This window comes from Passer montanus, unplaced genomic scaffold, assembly GCF_014805655.1.
Source record: "Passer montanus isolate IOZ18808 unplaced genomic scaffold, ASM1480565v1 scaffold5, whole genome shotgun sequence".
NCBI lineage: Eukaryota > Metazoa > Chordata > Aves > Passeriformes > Passeridae > Passer > Passer montanus.
In genome coordinates this window covers 10,431,221-10,452,832 of record NW_024369929.1, presented here as the reverse complement: position 1 = coordinate 10,452,832, position 21,612 = coordinate 10,431,221, and the positions used below count along the sequence as shown (strand labels likewise).

General features: G+C 51.2%; 1 long non-coding RNA gene across 1 annotated transcript in view; it reads left to right on the top strand.

The window, feature by feature from the left end:
- Nucleotides 1–499: 499 nt before the first annotated feature.
- Nucleotides 500–21,612, top strand: part of LOC120509051 — a 35,569-nt gene continuing 14,456 nt past the window's right edge. The window contains exons 1-3 of the long non-coding RNA XR_005629147.1: nt 500–560; nt 815–1,069; nt 10,739–10,808. This is a non-coding gene — a long non-coding RNA (uncharacterized LOC120509051). The remainder of the gene's footprint in view (nt 561–814; nt 1,070–10,738; nt 10,809–21,612) is intronic.

Genomic DNA, 21,612 nt, shown 5'->3' with positions numbered 1-21,612 from the left:
GGAAAAGGTGGGGAGAAAGGAAAGGCCAGGGAAAGGGAGAGAGTGAAGGGGAGAGGGGATGGGGAGAGAGAAAAGGAAGAGAGGGGAAAGGGAAAGAGGATAAAAGGAGAGAGGGGAGTGCCGAGGAGCGGGAAAGGGAGTTTAGGTGCAGATGATGCAGGGCTATGCTCGCCTCTCCCCCAGCCCAGCGGAGCTGCCGCGGGGGCACGTCGGGGCGGGAGGAAGCGGCGAGGGGGTCGGGGAGGTGAGCGACCCGCGGCACAGGCCGGGCAGGGCGGCAGGAGGCGGCCGGTGCCGCCGGTGCCGAGCCCGCCCCGTCCCGTCCCGGCCCGCCGCAAAGCCCATCCCGGGCTGGAAAGCGCGGGAAAGGGGGCGCTGATTTAAATGAGGGGTCGGGGATTGGCTGGGCGCGGCGTGACGTCACTTCCCAAAGGGGGCGATTACCATGCGAGGGGAGTAGAAGTTGGGCAGCGGGGCGGGAGCGCGAGTGCCGCTCGCCGGGCCGGGCCGGCCCGGCCCGGCTCGGCTCGGCTCAGCTCGGCACAGCCCGACCTGTCTCGGTACGGCGCGGTTCGGCTCCGAGCCCCCGCGGCAGCCCGCCGTGCGTCCGTGGCTCTGCCTCGGCTCATCTTCTCTGCTTCGTATTTATCTTTTTTTTCTCTCTCTCTCTCTTTTTTTTTTTTTTTTTTTTTTTTTTTTTTTTTTTTTTTTTTTTTTTTTTTTTTTTTTTTTTTCTTTTTTTTTTTCTTTTTTTTTTTCTTTTTTTTTTCTTTTTAATTTTTTTTTGTAATGTGTGTGTGGTTCCCGGTGGCAGCTCCTGGCCGCCCTGCCCCGGCCGTGCCCGCACCTTGGAGCGGACGGACGGACGGATGGACGGACGGATGGCCGGCATCCCCGACGGAGGGATGTTTCTGTCTTTGGTTATCTAGCTGTATGAGTGTTGTGGAGCCATCATAAAGCTAGATAACCGAAAGTAGAAATGACTTCCAGACCTGCTCGCCCAGGGGAAGCGGCCGCACCAGGACCGGCAGTGCAGAGACGGCCCGACTCGCCGCCCTGGGGGCTCCAGGTAAGGGCTGCGGCTCCGCGACCTCCCCGTCGGGCCGCTCCGGGCAGCCCGGGGCTCCGCGGCAGCCGGCGGGAGGGACGGGGACAGGGGGGCGAGCCCTGTGCCAATTCTTCCTTTGCCAAATAAATCCGGGGTTAAATTATCGGCTAAACGCACGTCGAAATTCACTCCTAGGCTGCGGAGTGTTGCGGCTCTGGGAGGATGGAGAGAGCGAGCACCCTCCCCAAATAAACCTTCCCCCCGTCCCAGCCTACCGGTCAGACCACGAAACCCCCCAGCTTTCGGATATCTTTCCTTCTCTGTCTCTCTCTCTCTGTCTCTCTCTCTCTCTCCTGCTCTATTTTTTCGGCTTTGGATTTGATCCTGGCCTCCCTTTGGAAGGTCAAGTTGGTGAGAATGTGATCACTTTCCTTGCGTGGTGGCTGTTGCTTTTGTTCGTAGCTGCGGGGGGATGCCTGGGGAAGGGGTCCCGCTGCTGGTGCACCCCTCCGGCGTGCAGCCGCCCGGCCCCGAGGCTTCTCTGGGAGCCGAGCGCTTGGCAAGGCACAAAGCCTCCCTCACCTCCGCTGCAAGCCCCAGAAGTTGAAACATAATATGTATTACAATGTCAGGCAAATAAAAAAAAAAAAAAAAAAAAGGGGGAAAAAAAAAAAAAAAAAAAAAAAAAAAGGAGGAAAAAGAAAGAAAGAAAAGAAAAGAAAAGCAATTGGCACATCTGCATTCCGTTCCCATGGCGACACAAAGCACCGTGCTCTCCGCCGAGCCTCCCCGGCACGTTTTCCCAGCTGGCGTGGGGCGAGCGCCCCTGGCCGGGAGCGGGGTGCCCCGGGCCCCCCGGCACCCCGGGGCAGGCTGGCAGCATCGCCACCAGCCCCTGGCCCGGCGCTGCCCGCAGCGACCGTCCCCGCGCTGCCGCCAACCCGCGACAGCTCCGGGAGGGCTGCGGGAGAAACCTGCCCGTGGCAGCGGTTGCGAGTGGGCTCTCCGCTGGCTCTGTGCCCCCCGGGAGGTGCCGCGGGAGATGGGGAGGGCTGGGAAAGCCGCTGCCGCCCTCGCCCTGCTCGGCGAGGTGGAGCGCGGGTGCCCTGCCCCATCCTCCGCGGCGGGCATCCCTTGCCGAGGGACCGGGGAGCACCGCAGGGCCGAGCCGCCCGTGGCCAGCGGGGTGGTGAGAGGTGGGAGCCCCCCGCACCTCGCAGGCAGGTTTTCCACCTTCCCTTGCACGGGGTAATGGCGTCAGATGCCACGTAGGCCCGCAAAGCTAAATCTGCCTGTGCACCCTTCCAGGGCCAGCAAAGCACCGCCATAACCACAGTAAGGAAAAAGGATCTCAGCCTGAATTTGGCTATACCGGGAGAAAGAAAAGTTCTGAGGAGCTGTTATTATGTATTCTAATGAGAAGTCATTGGAGAAATTAAAAAGGGCAGAGAAAGACGAAGACGCCAGCACTAATTCCGCAGGAAGCCTCCCAGGGAAAAGGCTGTGTGAGTGTGAACGCTGAAAAGCATGAAGGCCTGGAATTAGACTATCATTTAGAAAGCGTTACTAATCCGAAGTTACAGCAGTAATTCCGTGATTTGCTGGGTCCCACACGCAGCGCCAGAATTAAAGATACGGATTTTCTAGAAATGTAACTCAACTGTGGCACCGAGTCTCGGCAAGATCCGAATGAATCATTCATTCCAAAGGCAGCGAAAGACGTGTCATTAAGAACCAACCTCCTTCTCTCCAGCCCATCTGGAATATGTATACTCGATGCAATCCCAGAAATTGTGGAAGAGATCGGAGGTGGGGAGGAAGGAATGTAGTCCTTTCCCTCCTTTATTATGTTGGCTATTTTTAAGAAATAATTTTCCAATTATTTTCACAATATTGTGAGTGGCGCTCAATTCTTCTCCCATTTATTTTTTCCCCCCTTTCGTGCGTTAGCATCGAGTCAGGTGCAAACGGTTTCAGTGGAGATGCTTTAAAACTAGACTGAACAAAGCAGGAGGGAACTGAGCAAGGTGGTTGATGAATGCATTTATTCCGGAGTAATGATTTGATGGGGGATGGAGGAAAGAAACATTCAAATTCCTAATGAATGTAATTCAGGAGGAATCATTCAACCAGCATGTTAGAGAAAATCTGTTTGGTGGGAGTGTTCTGCACTGGCAGAACCCAGGAGGTATTTCTGTCCCTGGCCTTTGTAATTGCAAAAGGTGAAAATATAAAAAGAGGATCTGAGGAAAAAAAATATACACACATATAATAAATGTCTTTGTGTGTGTATATATAAATACATATATATATATAATTTTGTGCAATAAAATGGAAGTGTGGAAATCCGTGTCTACATGAGAACTCTTACAAAGGGTTGATGCAAGCTTTTTCACCTTGCTATTCAATTAGCTGGTCAGAAACCACTCTTGACTTTTACTATTTTTTTTTCTCCGCAAAATCACCTCTCCTGAGCTGATTTTTCAGTTATTTTTTCAGGCCATGCACTTGGTACACTTACCCCAGAGCAGTTCCCCCGAAGGGGACTGAGACAGGGACTGAGCGATTTGGCCTTTAATGTCCAGGAGGGAGAAATTACCGCTGAATTTTTTCTGCTGCTTTAACGCTTCATTCTTGCCCCCATTGTTGGCATGAACCCATGGGTGTCTGGAGGAGGTGTGAAGGCAGCACCCTCTCAATGAACAAGGGAGGTGGCAGTGAGTGATGGGGGGCAGCGGGATGAGAATCCCCAGCTCATGCGTGTGTGGGTCGGGGGTGAGGCAGCGGATGAAGCCCCCCAGCAAATCTCTGCTTGTGGCATACCCGCTGCATCTAGAGAGTCCCTGGCAGCCCACCGACAGGTCTCTGCTTTCTGTCTCCTTTTTTTTAAGTGCCATATTGGAAGGGAGGTCCCCAAGGCTCTGTCCTTGGGCCAGGGATGGATTTTGGCTAGACACAGGTCCCTTTGTGGCTTTGCTTTTTGCCCTGTTAGCATAGCTGTTGGTTTGGATGGGTCTTTGCCCCTGGATAGGCAAAACCCAGAAGGGAAGGCATCTTTTTGGGCGTGCTGAGATGAGGCATGTCCTGGCATTCCTGGCTCTTTCTCTTCTCAGTGGGACTCTCCTGGTGGAGCAATAGGATGCAGCGTAGGCCAAATATGGGTGAGGCTCCTGGAGCTGGGTTGTGATGTCTTTGTTCTTCAGGCAGAGCTGGGGATGGGCAGAGGGAGACAGAAAGACAAGAATCAGCATGTGCCATTGGTGGATGAATGGAAAATGTAGTTTGCGGGTTTCACCCCAAGGAAATGATGCTCTGGGAGATCGCATGCTCCAGCTCAGCATTTCCCACCTTTTCCTAAAACTTCTCCACCATGCAGTGGCTTTGGCTTGGTGCATGAGATGAAGGGGCTTTATACCAAATACCCGGGGAAGCCAAACACACCAGGGCTTGGGGTCAGGTGGAGAAGGGGCTGTTCAGGCCCTGCTGTCTGAAGGAGCTCCCCTGGAAGCCAGGCTGTGTGAGCGTGCACGCTTGGTTATGGATGAAGTCCCATCAATGGGCATTTTTGTGGAACCGCCTGGCAATGGCGAGTTCCACTCTTGAGGCTGGGCTTAGCCATTTCTTTTGTCTCTCTTGGCTCCCATGCCCTCCCTGCACCCTTGATGCAAATGGACAGAGCCTCCCTTTACCTGCTGCTCTGCCCTGGCTTTGTCTGTGCCGCCGGAGAAAGGGCAGAGCCGAGGAGCTTGGAGGGTCCATCCAGCCTGTGGCCATGGATGGGTGCTGCTTGTCCACCAGGGAGGGATCACGGCTGCCTGCTGGAAACACTCCTGTGTCTGGCTGGAGGGAAGGTGCTGATCTGGCACCAGCACTGAGGCGCCTGGCACGTGGCCGTGCACACACACCGTTCATGGTGCAGGTGCCACGTGTCACCATGGCACTGCTGCTGCCACATTGCAGCCCCTCGGTCGCCCTGAGTCTCTGGGTGTCACCAGGGGCCACCAGCCTGAGATGGACACGAGGCTGCCCACCCTGGCTTCCCCAACACGCAGTACAGGGAGTCGCCCTGTCCAGGTCGGGGATTTTGGTGTTTCGTGCCCACAAGCCTGGTCGCCTTGGAAAGGTGTTTGCCAGGATTCAAACTGGAAAAACATCATCTCAGGCTTCTCACCATCCTTCTGTCCCTCTGAGTGCACGTTTGTGACCAGAGCTTGTGCACGAGGCTGGCCCATCACACTTCCCACAGGCGGGCTCCCGCAAAGAGTCAGGACGAGGTTCTGGCTTTCGTGTTTTCTAATATTTATTCAGGGGCTCAGGTTTGGTTAGGAGCGTTTGCCTCGAAAGCTGAGGAGTGGGGGTAAAAAAAGAAAATGGGGGGAGCAAAAGAACACAATCTCCGGCAGTTAGCTGTCTCTTGGAAACTCAGCTTGCTGTTCCTATAGAGGCTTTCTCTTTTCCTTCACCCTGGTCTGGCCTTAAGTACCACTTTAAGCGGGCTTTGCTCATTCACATCCAGGCTCCTTAGAGCAATTGAGCCCGCGGGGGTTTGAAAAGAAGGGACAGTCCTTCAATGGCAGGACCTTGGGCCAGGCTAATTGGTTTTGGTTCAAGGGGATACTGGATTTGTGAAAAGCCCAAAGACATCTTTCCCACGCCAAATCCCGGCTCTTCAGAGGGGGAAGTGAGGGGTGCTAGGTGGAGAAGGGAGCTGAAAGAAAGATGGTTTAGTTGAGGAACCTCGTAATGCCCAGCATGGACCCGGATGCCCAGCAGCCTCTGCAGGGGTGGGTGCAGCCGGGGGCAGTGCCCAGGGTGGCACAGCAGTGGGGGCACGGTGCCCTTCCTCCTCCTCAGGGTAGGTGGACAGTGGTGGCTGGCTCCTGGTGGCATGCTGGCAGCAGTAGCCTGGTTTCATTAAAACCAGGCTTTTTCAGTGCATGCCAGACTCCCATGGAGATGCCACGAATGCAGGAAGGATGGGGCATGGGTCCAGAAACCAAATTGTGTCTGTGTACTCACCTATGCAGCTGTGGGGGGAATTTGTTGAGGTCTCTTGTATCTCATTTTGATTTAGGAATTTATTTATTTTTAAACATTTACTCTCTCTGGCGCCATTCCAGCAGTCCCACGACCTTTACTCTCCCCAATCCATAAAAATCACTTAATTATTGGGCTGAAAATCAAGGCTTGGAAACAAAGCCAGCTTATGGGACCATCAGTTCTTGATATATTTCCTGAGAGGACATATTTCTGGGCACCTTCAGAGCAGAGCACGCAGCTTGTTGGATATGAGATATCAAGGCATTATTTATTGAGGAAGTCTTCACACTCCCTCATCTGTTATAATTAACTGATGACATTTTTTCTTAGGTTCAAAATATGGTGAAAAAGTATAATTAGCACGAAGCTGAGGCACTGCATTAAAATGTCTCCTATAGTTAATGTAGGGTAGTCGTGCTATTTATTATAGGAGGAGCCGGCTCTGACCTCTGTGTTGCCTAACACTTTTTATTGTAAAGATTCTTGAACTTTTTTTTCTTTTTGAGAACCTCTGACACTCCCATTGTTTGCTGTGGGCCCTTGAAATTCGTCTGGGGGAAGCTCTTCGAGTCGAGAAATGCCTGTTCTTTGTCCCTTAAATTCCTTTCAGGTTTAGCTGAATTATGAATTGTTCAGAATCACGATTTCCCTTCGCTTGCCTCTTGGTGGGGGGGGGAAATTAAAATTTATTGTTTCCCTGGAATAATAATAACAGATTAGGAGCAGGGTGAAACCATGGACTCCCACCACTTTATTGCAGAGCTCTGGACCAGCCAGGGAAGGTGGGAGGGTGTTCACAGCCAGCTCCATCACCCCTTTCCACCTTTAGGTCATATTCTTCCAGCACAGACCCTTCTCCTGGGAGAAAACTCCTCCGTGTTCTGGTGCCAGGAGGAAAAAGTGAAGGGTATGTGGGTGCATTGGCCTGGGCACTGCCAGCCCCAGCAGCCCCCTTCTCCCGGCCCCGGGAGAGCAGCCTTCTGCCGCTGCCAGATAACATTAGTCCTGTATTTCATAGTGGCAGAAATCTGTGCCGAGGCTTGGGGCTTGAAATCTCTCTGCCCGCACAGGATGAAGCAGGGATGGGTGCGGGGTGGAGGAAGGGGAATTTGTTACACTTGCCTACAATTGTTTTTCTTTTTTGCTTATATAAACAATCTATTATTTATTAGCTATAAATAATGCATTTTTCTGTATGTTTAGAATGCACGTGATTTCTGTATATTAAAAATGTACATGGTTGAAGGCACCAAAGCAAGCGCTGGCAAGTCGGGGGGTACCTGATTTCATTCTGACCATGAGACGTTAATTCAGCCTCTCCCTGCCCATGCCCTTACGAGGCTGACGACACGGTCACAGCCTATTTTTAGCTCACTCCCTCTTTTCCTGTCCAGAGTGGCTGCACAGCGAGGTGGAATTAAGGTTGCATGGACAGCCATAAATTGGACACTTCCTAACTTTGAAGTGCTTGACCACGCAATCTAAGCGAGGGCTCTTCAGGGCGGTATTTCTGCATGTGGCATTAACTGCATTGGCTGGGGACGTCAAACGCAGGAGCAGAGAAGCTGTAGAGCAGAAAAGACCTATCAGACTATTGAAAGTGTTCGTTTGAATAGGTGGGGGAGTCAACAGAGCCTACACTTGATCTGAGCTAAATGGCCAAGAAGATGTCTCCAAGCTGAAAGGGGGGAAGCCTTTGTTCCTTCAGTCCCTGCCTTGATGTTTTCTTTGCCTTTGGTTTTCCCTCATTCCCTCCTAAGGAGGTTTGGGCGCCTGCTCTAGAGGAACCTTTGGCTTGCGTAGTGAATTTCTGTGGTGGTGGAAGCGAGGGTGTCCCTAGGAATGTGCACACACATGCACGCTCCCGCCGTCACACCAGCAGACGTGTGCTACCAGCTCTCAGGTACTTGCTGATTGGCGTCCTTGCCTTGTCTTGCCTTGCCTTGCACACTCCCTCTTTCCCATGTCACTGTCAGGAGCCATTCCACATGTTGGAGGGAAAGGAGAGGCCTTTGTGTTTTACATAGGAAGGATAATCTCTTTTTTAGCTGCTGGAAGAACTACTCCAAAGGTGATTATATGCAAAGCACGTTTATCTTTGCCTGAAATAGCACTTTTTTGTTTTCTTTTTTTCCTTTGTTTACTGGTGGGTATCTCCATTCTGGCTCTCAGTAAGATGCTTGGCTGGCTGTTTTTGAGTGAGTGGACACCTTGAGCAAATCAGTCTGGAAAGAAAGCAGCCCTTTGTTTTACTTTCCCAGGTATAATGCAGTCACAGCCCCTTGCACATACCTTGTGCCAATACCAGAGCACTCTCCCCCCAGCTGGCAGTGTATTTGCCCTGGGTTATAATTATTTGACTGAGCAGTTTTGTGTTTCCAGAATTCCTGGAACCTGATACCTGCCTGGGGCCGTTTCTGGATCGGCACAGGTATCCAAGTGTCCTGTGTTTGGGTTTCCATTGTTTGGGTTTGGCTTGTGTTTCATGAGCATCTCTTTCATAACTTTCCCCCTCTCTCCTGCCTCTCAGTTCAGCAAAGGGCCTGTCTATCTGAATGCAGGCAATAAACATCTGTTCTCACCCTCACTTCTGTTAATGAGATAGAGACAGGTAAGCATCACACATACCAACTTCCCTGCTCTCAGCAACATCAAGGAAACGGTGACAAGCTATTAATGGAAAGTGATGGTCTGGGTGCTAATTAGTGCTTCCTTTTCAACTTTTACCTACATGTCTGCTGAGATGCCCATCCCAGCCTCTCCTCACTCCTTGCATCCCTTTGTTTCCAGCATGTTGTGTTCACTGTGCACATTCCATGTCAAAGAGTCTTTATTTTTTTCCCCTACTGATCACTTTCTGCATCCCTTCATTCCCTTTTTTTCCCCTTTTCCATGGCACCCTCATTCTTCTGTGGTTGTTCCAGCCAAAGAATAAACACAATATTATAGTAGGATCTGAAAGCTTGGGGATGGGATATATGAAGTTGGTCAGGAATTGCTCATCTTCATCACTGGGTAGTAATATTTGCTTGTGGCACTAGTGCACGGGGTCAAATTACCCTGGGGATGTGAGGTCAGAGATCTATCCCCTCTTCCCACAGGTAATGCTGTAGGGAGCCTCCCAGCAGCTCACAGGTCTTGATCATGGAGCAATTAGTATTTAAAGTAGATCTTCTGGTAATGCCCAGAGACCAAGCAGGACAGGCCTCCATGGTGTGAGCCTGCAGGAGATGACAGGTCCTGCCCCAGAGAGTTTGTGATCTAAACCCTAAGAGGTTTTGCTGTCCACCAGCCCCTGGTTTTTTAATGGCTGGTTTTTGAGATCCACCCCAATTTATGCTGCTGCAGCAACATGATTCCTGGTCTCAGCTTGGTGCCCGGTCTCTCCCCTTTCTCTTTCTTCTGGTCCCTGGGCTCTGCCCTTTCCCCAAGGACACTAATCATCCCCTCCTCACCTTTTCTGCACGGGCTGTGGGTTTCTTGCTGCCAGGCTTGTGTCCCAAGGAGCTGCCTAATCTGCCCCTGTCATTCCCAGTCACAGGCTCTGCACACACCATAGCTTTATGGGGAATGCTTGCAGGGCAGTAGGAAGAGGCAGCCATGGTTTGCACATCAGCTAATTAATTTTCATGACTGAACGATGCTGCCTGGTCTCTTGTTTATACTCCTCGCCTCTCCCCTTCTCCCCCTCCTCGCTGACACACACACAAGACGACACATCTCGTAGGAACGTCAGCATCCTTCCACAGCCTTGAGACGCGAGCGGTTATTCTGTTGGCTTGTCAAACGTGGGTTTCCCTGCTTCATGGTACACAGGGGCCCCCTGTTTCACATTTGCTGATTCTTATTAGACCCAGCGCGCCAGGGCCCTGTCTCTCCCTGCAAAGCAACGCGCCGCATCCCATCCATAAATCCAACCCTGGAACAAAGCCTCTTCTACCCTGCCCCATATTTCTACCCAGCCTGCCCGCTTTCCCCTCTCTCTCTCTCTCTCCCCCTCTCCCGTGCTGAAGGTTTCCTAGTGCCAGGGAGATATGATAATTCTTGTGAAGAGAGCATGAAATGCCTCTGCTCTTTGTGTCTGTTTAATTCAATGAGAATCCCAGCCCCAGATGTCATGAATGGTGGGCTTTGTGCTGGCCCTTCCTAAGCCCTAACCGCCAGCCCAGCTCTCTGTCTTTCTTGTTTCCCACCACTGGATACTGATTAACAAACTAAATTATTTTTCCTCCCTAATGATGTTTTCCCACTTTGCCCACCAGGCTGGAAGAAGCCACGGGGAGGAAAGAGTTTGTGCAAAGGATGAGATAGCCAGGGAGAAAATTAAAGAGACAGTGTTGCTGTCTGGGGTCTGGCAATGCAGGTCCACTCGGCTTTATTTCCTTATTAGAGAACGGGGTCGTGTCTGGCTGTATTTTACGTGGCTGGGTGTATTTCAGCTGAGGGATGGGCTTGAAAGCATCCACACAACGTATGCTCTGGAGCATGCCAAGGTCTGTAACTCACTTGCAATTGTGTGTGCAAGTTTGCAGGGCCCCAAATTTAAGGTCTCTTTTCCAAACGTGAGTGACATGCAGTAATTACTTGACATCCGTCCATGCATATGGGAACCTCTTTCTAATTGAGACAAATTCTCTTTTCCTTAATCAGACATGACTGAAAGTTCGTGGAGTGGGATGCCTTGGGAAGGGCTGGGACGTCTCCACCTGAGCAAGGAGAGGTGAGTCCCTGGAAGTCTTGCTGAAGGATTGAGTCCAACTCATGCATGGGAGACCAGCTCTTTTACCTGATCCCTCCCTCTCTCCAACAGCCAAATTCCCAGCCAGGCTTTTGAAACAGGGCCAGTTGTTAGCTGCTGCTAGAGAAGACCAGCAGCGATAATCCAGGGAGCCTGGATGGAGCTGGAGGCAGGTGGCCAAGGCAGGATTGTGCAGAGCCACCTGCTTCTTGGAGCCCAGCAGTGCCTCCTTTCTGGACACCAGCAAAGCTGTGTCCAGCAAACACCTTCTTGTAGCAGTAAAAGAGGGTGGGTGTCAACCTTGTGAGCAGAAGAGATGGTAGGGAGGGAGAGAACCTTTTAACAACAGTCTGGGGCTCTGAGTTGTGCCGTTGGGAGTCATTGAGAGGGGGTTGGTTTGGCATTTTGATTTAAAAAAACCCCAAACAAACGAAAAAGCAGAGGAGCCTCTGTGTTGGTGGTGTGGACTCCTCTCAGCTGGGACATGGGCAGGGACAGGTGTGATGGACAGGGCACAACGGAGAGCTGGGTGTGCTTAGGAAGCTCTACAGTGGTGCAGTGTTCAGCCCTGCATTTATCAGACAATACAATATAGATATTTATCTCTCACAACTGAGAGCTTGAGTCAGAGAAGGGCAGAGCCTTGCCTTTCCCTGTGCAGATCTGGGAGGCTTGTGCAGGCTCAGCTTGGCAGTAGCTGCTCCTGTGAGAGCCACACCAGTGCTGCGGTACCCAGCCATGGTTCCTCTTTTCCCCAGCTTCGACTCAAAGGGGGAATAACAGGGAAAAGGGAGTTGGTTGCCTGCACCCACCAGGCCTCTGCATGCACACCCACTGCATCCCACAAAGCACTGCCTCACGTACGGCCTTTGCTTCCCACTGCAGTCACATCTGACCCTTATTACTCCTGCAAGTTAGAACAAGGCAGGAAAAATGGCTGTGCAGTGAGTTTCTTCATGCGCCAGGATTTATTAAGAACAATAGGGGAAATCAATCCATCTATGTAGAATACATCACAGGCTGCAATGGGATAAAGCATTTATTCCGCTCTTGAAGGGTAGAGCTATAACTCATGGGAGGCAAAACCCTTAGTGCTCTGGAGTCCCTTCCCTTCATGTGTGCAAAGAAATGCTTTAGCCCATGGCAACCTACCAGCTATTGAATTTGTGTGGAGAATCTGCTGTCCTTCCCCTTTGCCGGCCCCTTTTTGGAAGGCGAGTCACTCATTAAAACACACCTCTGGAAAAATGAAGGGGCTGTCGGTTCGAAGGCATCTCTGCATCTCGGTTTTACTTTAAACAGAAAGGGAATAGAAATGTCTCAGTGATTTAAAAGCAACCCCCCACCAATTCTGAATGGACAGATTGTGCTTTAACCAATGTAGGATTTGCTGCAACTTTCTGCTGATGCCCAAGGACCAGGCGCTGCAATTACAGCAGAGAGGGATGGGTTGGGGTGTTGTGACAAGGCAAGATGCTGTGCAGGGAGATGTGTGTTGTGCAGCTGAACACCTCCAGTGCTGACTAGATAGATGTGTGTGTATATATATAAGTACTCCCTGTGCCCAGCTCTCTACTCGTGGCAGAAGGCATGCGGTGCAAAGACTGGAGCAGTAGTTAGCAGGGGCAAAAGGTGACCAGGATTTGTTATAATCTTTCTGGTGAGAGAGTGTGAAGCTGGGGGGGGTTGTGGAGGGGTGGCATTAATAGTGAAATGGTCTTTTCACTAAGCCTATTTTCACTGGGTCTAATCTATGTTGTGGGAAGAGGATGTCTTCCATAGGGCAGACCCAGCGAGCTGTTTGGAGGGGTCTGGGCTGCCAAGGAGTGCAGGCAGTGGGAAGCCAGGCAATTGAGCAGACACGTCAGACAGCCTTCCTCAGCAGAGATGACTTGGTAGGTAGCGTGCTGTTGGGCAGATGGGGTTAATTCTTACACCCAAATCAAAAGGCAACCGAGGGGGGAATGTTTTATTAATGAAAGCAGCCCTTTGTGAGTATTCCTCCCGAGGCACGTTCCCTCCACCCGCTGCCTTCCCCCCTGGCTGCTGTCTGGCCCCATGTCTTGCTCAGTACCTGCTCAGCTGCCACTCACCCACTGATAGGTTTCATCAAGAAATGTCTCCATATGTGTCTGAGTCCTGAACCTGGGTATGTGGGATGGGAGGAGGAGGACGAGAGATGAGTCCTTGGCCATGCTGGAGACAGAGGTTTGCCACAGGCAGGCAGAGCTTGGGCTGTCACAGGTGGCACGTCAGCCCATTGATTGCTGCAATGGTGCTGCAGGAGTCGCCTCTTGCTGGCACTGAAGAGCAAGAGGAGCAGAGTGCAAGGTAAAATGCAGGTTGAAAGTGGGTACTCCAGTGGGTAGGGGATGAAGGGAACAGCTGGAGATTGGGTTGGAGAGGTTGGAAGTGCCTTGCCCACCATCCAGTCCCCTTCCCATCCCACCACCTCTCTGCCTGCCAAACAATGGGCTCAAGAGAGGAGATTTCTGTTCACCCAGAAAGCAGCTTCTCCTGGTCTTTCTTACCCTGCTGTCTCCCTGTGCCCATGTCCTCAGGGGCCCTGGACACCTCGTTCTGTTAAAGGATAGGGCCGTGGGAGTGTCAAGGGCTGTGTGTGGAGATTATTTCTGTCGCTTTGTTAAAAATAAAACAAAAGCTGGTTTATGACAATTGATTCGGGAGAAAGAGGAAGTGGAGCTCAATTCCCAGAGCGCCTTTTAGCAAGGCTCTGCATGCGCGCGCGCGTGTCGTACGCGTGTCAGAACTGAGCACCCACGGAAGGCCGGGTCGGGAAACCTCACATGGAAGCGGGGAAAAGACCCCAGTGCATGGCTGCTTCCCTGAGGGAACCCCCGCAGGGCTAATGTTTGATCTGAGGCTCCGTTGTACTCCTCTGAAACCTTGGGATGTCAGGAGCTCGAAGGGAGCCTGGGATGGAAGAGGATGCTATTTGCATTTTCCTATGAATGCATCTATTTGTATAAATCTGGTGTCTCTGTGCATGCGCACACTCCCCTACGCATGCATTTGTTTGAAGAGCAACACGCTGTCCCTGTAGTGTTCTCTGCTCAGGGCCAGAACTGGTTAGTCTGAAATTCAGACTCTTCCTGGAGGAGCTGCAACTCCCCTCCCCGCTTCAAATCTAGCAATGGCTATGGACATAGGAGTCCCGAGATGGTTCACCATGCGATAGCAGAGTTTCATTGTGGGGGATGAAGGCTCCCCCTTTCAAATTTGCACAGACATCAAAAGAATCTGGAAGGTTCAAACAGATCACAACGTAATCAAAATGCCAAGCCACCGTCTGCTTCTGCCTTTGGGTTGACAAGCAGGATTAGCACCCAAGGGAAGCAGGGTGTAATAGTGTTTCACGGGCACTGTGAACAGCCCAGGAGTGTGTGGAGTACAGAAAGGTTAGCCGAAGGGCAGGTCTAGCTACAGACGTACGGTTGGGGGGCGGATTTTAAAGCAAGGAGCTGTACTCGTACAACCTCCGTGGGTATTTACTTTAGCAGAAGGCAGGACTCTCCTGTATACCAGTGATGTCACGCTGGAAGCAGTTTAAGCTAAACTGAAGAGAGCCAGTTTAAGAGTGAAGATGTGCACCAGCGTGGCGAGGAGCAGCAGCAGTTGACCTATAGTGCTGTCATTATAATGGTGTGGTTTTCCGTGTAGACAACCCTGGAGCGGAGCAGCTAGCCTGCCATCCCTTATGTTTCACTGTCTAGCTGAGATGTATAACATGGCCCTGCCTGCATGCAGTTGCAATCACCCTCTGGTTCTCCACAGAGTACTGGAGCAGAAGCCGAATTTTCAGCGTGCATTGTGTGTCTATTGCACCGTCTGAAGTAGTCCCATCATAGCTAAAGACACATGAAATGCTTCCCAAATACTGCTTTAGTGTCAGTAATTGCTGGTCTTGTCCTGAGGGCAGCCCGAGACCAGAGATGAGGATTCCTTGGTTGGTATTTGGTGTTGCTCATTTGGAGAACTGAGCAGCATTGATGTATCCACTGTAAAGCTCCCATCGAGTGAGAAATGTATCTGTAGCTTTGTCTGTGTCGTGTGTGTAACCATGCATTTTATAACTGACCTTGTTTTAAATTTGTGTTAAATTAAGGTTTAGGAAGCTCATGTCTTCTTTACTGATATCGCCGCAGTTTTGGTTTGGGATTTATTTTGTTTTTGCCAGGAGAAAGGCATAATTTGCCTATAACTCACTCTCTGATGGGTGGACAGGTGACATCTTGCCTTGTAGCTCTTGGAATGCTCTATCTGTCCAGTCCAGGGCCACTCCAGTGCCTGGCAGCCTTCAGAACTCCCTGGGACACAGTGAGGCAGGCGCTTGCCTGTGTGGGATAAGCCCGCCCGTGTCCAACGGTAAAGCCATGGCAAAGGCACAGCCGCCTCTGTGGCCAAGACAGGGCCCAGGCAACGTGTGCTGCCTGCTGAAGGAGAAGTGTACCAAGATTGTTCCAGCCAGGAGGGCTGGGGAAAGAGCTGTGGGAGTGCCGCGTGCCCAGCGCCTTGGCACCGTGAGCAGGGCCCGGGCTAAGATGGCCGCTCGCCAGCGCACTCTGGTCCACCATGGCAACTCCTTTTCTCCTGGGACCCCCTTTTACTGGCTGCCACTGCTCCCGGGTGCCCACTGCCTCGGGGCTGGCAGAAGGGAGCCCGCTGGGATGGGCCAGCTGCGGGCCTGAGGCAGTGTGGGCCCCGGCGGCCATTTTGCGGGAGGCGAGCGCCGCCTGTAAGATGGCCGCATGGGCATGAGGTGGGGTGCAGCGCTGCCTTGTCCTCGCCACGCTGCCTCCCTCACGCCGTCCCCTCCTTATCTTGCTAATTACCGATGAAGGCAGAACAATAACGGGAGCTGGCATGCCCCAGTTCTTTCTCTGCCACCTCCTTCCTCGGGCGGAAAATCTGCGCACACACCTCCCCCCCCACCGCCCGCCAGCCCCTCTGTGATATTAACTGAATTAACATACTTCCTAATTTGCCCTGTGTTTTTTCTGCGCCGGCTCCCAGCCGCCTCGTCATGGCTTCTCCAACTGGTAGGGAAGAAGCGAGTGCGTTCATCCCCTCCGCTCGTTTGGTTGTATGCGAAAAATCCTTAATGACATCTAAAAGGGGTGGCGGGACAATAGCCCACGCGGGGTTTGGCAGGAGACGTGCGATATTTACCCCGCCAGACCATCCTCGCTGCCTCTTTGCCGAGGGATTACGACGGCCGCCGTCCCTGCGTTCCTCCATTTATTTATTTTGCTGGTGGCGGGGGGGACGCATTGGCACGCGGCTGCTTTGTGTGCCTTGCTTCACCTATGAAAAGGACATATTAAGGTGTTGCCATAAACCCCCGGATGACAAAGGAAGCGCCTTTCTCTTCTGCTTGTGGGCAACAATGACAGAAGCCTTTAAAACCAAGAAATTTTTTCCCCCCAATTGCAGAAGGCTTCATCTAAAAGGAACTTAAATACATACCATTAATTCTAAAGAGCTGAGCTCCTGCTAACTATGCCATGCTTTTTGTTTCTGATAGTATTTGTCCATTGCAGAGAGCAAGCCAAGGATGCGGAGCCTCCCCCGCCCTCCTCTCTTTGTTTAAGTGACAAAATGTTTCCATGTTCTTGTTTAGAAAATAAATCTTTGTGGGTTTTTTCAGCTTTTATTTTTAATTTTTTTAACCCATGTATCGTGGTGTGAAATCCAAACTCCCCTTCTTCCCAGATCTTGGGAATCCATGTTCCTCATGATCAATTTTCCCTCCTTTATCTAAAAATACAACATTATTTTATAGCATTACTCTGAAAATGCAGCAGTTATATTTTGAATTTGAGTATTCAGAGCTTCAGGATATTGCAATATTTTTTTTTACAAGCGATGAATGAAATGCAATGATTTAAGTGTGTAATGCACAATACAGATGCCATGCATTGTAAATACATTTCAGGGGCATAAAATCCAACACAGAGAGCCGGTGTTCCACGAAAGCCGGGAGTCCAAAAATAACTGTAAAAATGAATTGTCTGTCGGGACGAATCTCTCAGATCCAAGCCAATATTTGCAGGGTTACAATATACAACTGGCTTACTTATTGGCATAAATATCTCATTTTAAAATGCCGATGATAAACTGAAAAAGAGGTGAAGGAGATATTTGACTGATTACTGGATGCCATGGATTCCCTGCATTTAATTTCATACTTACATGCTATTTACTTATCCCATGTTTATGGGTATGCGCTTTAGCTTCATATAAATCTCTCCTGTCTGTCTGTCTCATTGCGTTCTTTTCTCTTCTGCCATCCCATCTGCTTCTCATGGTCCTTCTCCTGAAACCACATCACAGGATCTGATGGGGATAATGGGAATCCGCCTCTGGTCTCTATCATAAACATGCCAACGTGGGCTATTGTGTCGGGAGCCGGCGGTCACCAGATGGTGCTTGGTTGCCCAGGGTCTGTGTCACTGGGTTTGGTCTCTCGCTAAACCAACAGCTCCTTTAGCATTGTGTTTTCCCCCAAGATCTACCTACCCTGGCTGAGGAGGGTGTAAGGACCTTGGGTAATGAATCCCCAGGGATGAAATCCTTCTGGGTGTGTTGGGTGCTTTGCAGCCTCAGCTATGCAGCTATGAGCTGCCCTTGCAGAGCTGAGGTTTGTTAATCCCTGTGCTCAGCCGTGTTCACCCTGTCTGCATTCCTGGAAAGGAAAATGAATGGTAGTTTGGGACTGAATGCTGTCTCCATCTGAAAAGCAGTCCATGTCAACCTAAGCAGACATCTTGCTACCTTTATGTACCGGGCTTGGGAAGACAGGGCAGAGACATCTCTGTGATGCAGACAAAATCAAACCGTCTCCTCTTGCCTGGGCTCACAGACAACTCTTGAGTGTCTGCAAAAGGACTGGCTTGTGGAGGTATCACTGAGAGATGTAGATGTTACAAAGTGACTGAGGTATGGGGCTTTCCCTGTGAAAAAATGTCCTCCAGCCACGAGAGACCCAGGGACAAATCCTGCTCTTCATTGTGTGTCTGTATGTCCTCAGGAGGTCCTGGACATTGTTGTACATGTGAGCTGCAGAGCGGGGATTAATGCAGAAATAAAGATTGAAGATAAAACCAGTGAGAGCGATGTCTCTTCCTGAACGCAGACAGATGGAGAGAGCCTGGCATAATTACATTTAGCAAAGGGCCGCCATGAATGAAACCAATTAAAGGAGAAGCAATGCTCATGTGAGAGAGAGAGGGAGAGAGGAAAGCAACCACCTCTCTGGGTCTTCTTGGGCATCCACCTTCTCTGGGGGGTGAATCACTCACAGTCCCCAAGTCAGGGGTGAGCTCGTGCGCGCACCTGCCTCCTGGCTTAGGGGGACTTAGCTTATCTGCCATGGTGAAAAAAGAAGGAAATGGGAAACATCGGGCGCTGGCGGGGCCGGCATGGAGCTGGCTCGCAGCCAGCCCCAGCCTCGCCGTCTCCATTGTCTCATGGCTTTAATGCGTGCCTAGAAATCCAGTATTTAGGATTCAGGTTACCATTGTAAAGCAGAAAGGTCGTGCTCAGCGCCGCTTGGTGTGGATTCCTCCGGCAGCTCTTTTGCCTGCGTGCCCCATGTTGGGATGGTGTTGGCAGAAGGCCTGGGGCCAGGAGGCTGCAAGGAGCACGTCTTTGCTGCCTCTGGCGTGGTGTGCACCTTGCAAGGGATGCTGCTGGCTTTGGGATTTAGGGAGGGCAGCGGGAGGTGTCCAGAAAGCCACACAAAGGAGAGGTTTGCGTTTGCTGGGCAGCCAGAGCTGAGCATGCCTTGCTGACAAGCTTGGCATAAAATCTAGCAAGGCAGGATCAATGTGTCTCTTCCTTTGGCTCTCACTTGGTGGGAGCTTCATGAGTAGCTGCTGCTGGTGGCCAAGGCTAAGAGAGGCTTTTGGGACTGTTCCTCCTGATTTCATTTGTAGTCCCAGAAATGGCTGTTTTCCAGCTTTCTTCCCTTCTTCTACTATCCTGCTCTCAAGGGAAGGTGCCTTTTGGGTAGAAGAGCAGCTGGCAAGGCTGGACTAGAATAATTCACAAGGGTTTTAGAGCAAACCTTGGGATTTGGGGTGTCTGTTACAAACCTCTAGCAACTGTAATCAAGGACTGTTTAAAAGTCTCAGTTCTCACTTAAAATTAATAGACTTATGCTAACAAGAAATATATTTAGGGACATCTTAATTGCAGGGAAAACTCTGGAAATAAGTCAAAGACCTTGTAGGGCTTAGGATTTATCAGTCTGAAGAAAACTCCTCCAATTAGTTGGTTTTTGGAATGAGTCTTAGTAATTTTGGGGATCGAGACCTAAAGCTCGAGGCTGATCGTGAAGGATGCTGTGTAACACCCAAACAGGGAGGAAAAGAGAGACTGACAACTCAAAGTGTAATGGATCACACTGCCTTGGGTCTCATTTAAGCCCCTAGACATACTGAGGACTCTCAGGAGTGGTCCCAGCCTATGTTGTGTGGCCCTGGGCAGAGAGAAACTTGGGCACAGAGGTCTGTGGTCCAGAAGGTAATAATTGGTGATGTTGGTCCCTGGCACCCTATTCTACAAGAGAGGGATGCACATCTCTGTATGTGCTAATGGAGGTGGTGGGGACAGGGCTGTACAGATGCAGATTGGCTGTGCCTGTGGATACATGTGGCTCTGTCTCATTCTGGGAACAGCTTGAAAAACAGTGTTTGACTTCCACGCTGCCAGACTCAGAAAAAAAAAAAAGCTTTTTAAAATTTATTTGGTCGTTGCTTTAACTGAGAGGTCATGTACTGTGTGCAGCGCTGTGGAAGACTCTGCTTAAGAGCCAGAGGAGGAGATGCTGTCTCTGTGGTGTCCTCATGGTACTGTGCAGGATCTCCCCAGGCTGCTGCAGACATGTCCCAAGCTGCCACTTGGACCAGTGACTCAAGGGAATGTGCTCCTTCAGTCCATTTGTGATACATTTCATAGGTATTGCCTTGGTCCCAGTGGCCGCTTGTCTGAATGTGCTGTTGCCAGGGTGAGTTTTAATGCGTCTCAAGCAGAAGTGTACTGGAGCTCTCCAGAATGAAGGGCAAACTGCATGTGTGAGTCTGGACCTGTACCAAGCTTTTAAGGCAGTTGTGGTCCTGCACAGTCCCCAGGCTGAGCTTGCTGATGGCGTGGCACTGAGGAGCAGAGGAAATAGAGGGCTTCTGAGTGGGTGCGAGGCTGGGACCCATCTGACTCATTTTGCTTGCAATCAGGGGAATGGGTGATGTGTCAGAGCAAGCTGAGAGCTTGGGGAGGAAACAAATAGTTCAGATAGATAAGTGCTGGCTGGGGAGCCCATCAGGTGCCTGTTCCTTTGTAAAGGAAAGATCCTTCCTGCAGCTTGTTGCATTTCTGCAGGCTCTGACTGACTTCTGCCTCCTTGCCTCCTTCTCATCCCCAAAGGACAGAGACTAAAGGAGTGCCTGCTATTGCTGCAAGAGCTTGAGGATGTGGTAGGAAGTGGCTGGTCTCTGCTACCTAATTAACAGCATGGCTGAGTGCTGGGAAACAAAGGCTCCGGTTTCTACACTCTCTTCATCCTTCTTCCCTTCCTTCCTAGCCCCTAAAAGAAACCGCCCTACTGATACCATGGGATGTTTCCATAGATACCTCTGTGGCTGCAGGGATGTGGAGGGACTGTCTTGCTGTGTGCAGTGGGATGAGGATGGTGATGGTGTGCTTTATTCCAGACTTGGATCAAGCACTCCAGGGAAGGCGTGGCTGGAGGAACAGGGATGCATCTCTTCTGCTTGGGCTATTTCCATCTGCAGCTGTCTCAAAGCTCTGCAGAGTGCCCTTCTGCCTCCTCTGGGAAAAACCTGCCTGTGTTGACCCATTTGGGCACGGAGCAAGCAGAACTGGCCACAGATGCCTGCTGCAGGAAAGGCTTTGCCTGTTCCATGCTCCAAAGGCAGTGCCAATCTACTGGGGTTGTGGCACCAGTGATCAGCAGGGCCAGTGCACTTGGCTGAGGGGCTGAGAGCTGCAAGGGCTCTGCCGAGGAGGGATTCTCTGCATCTTGGGGAGTTTTCACACTTCCATCCCCTGATCAGACCCACTCAGAGAGAGTCATGGTGGCAGGCAGAGGGACATGGGGGTGTTTGAACTGCATGCTGTACTCCTGAGGGACTTGCTTTATGGCTGTGCAGAATTAGTCTGTGTTTTCTAGGCCACCTTTGAAAAGCGGCTGAAAATTTGATTTCCATAGCCTAAAAACTGAGCTCTGCATTTGGCTCCTTAAAAGACAGGCAAGGACTAGAAATCTCCTGCGACCTGAGAGCCCAGTCAAACTCTGAATGGCTCAGTGAGGGTGGAAATGGGCTTTGCAGTTTGCTTTTACCACAGTCAAGTTTACTGCTGTTGTTCCCCCAGTTTGTGCACAAGTGCCACGCTGAGGAGCTTCCCAGCTCCTCTCTGCTGCCTAAAGTTGCTAGGGCAGAAAGGCTGCTTTGCCAGGGTTGGTTTGGGAAGGACTGGAGTGGTGGCTGTCAAGACTGGCACCTCTGTAGTGCTGTGTTTTCCTGGCTGTGCTTGGAAAGGGCGGGTGGGCACGAGGCCACCAAGCCCTGAGAGGAGGGATGTCTCTGGTGACGACCACTCATTTTGCCATGCAGCCCTGAGGAGAGGGAGGCTGTGTGTCAGCCCGATGGAAGCTCTCTGCAGGTCCTCCTGCCCGAGGAGCAGGCAGTGACACATTTCTGACACAAACTGAGAGGAGATGCCGGCGTGAGATCCCGGTCAT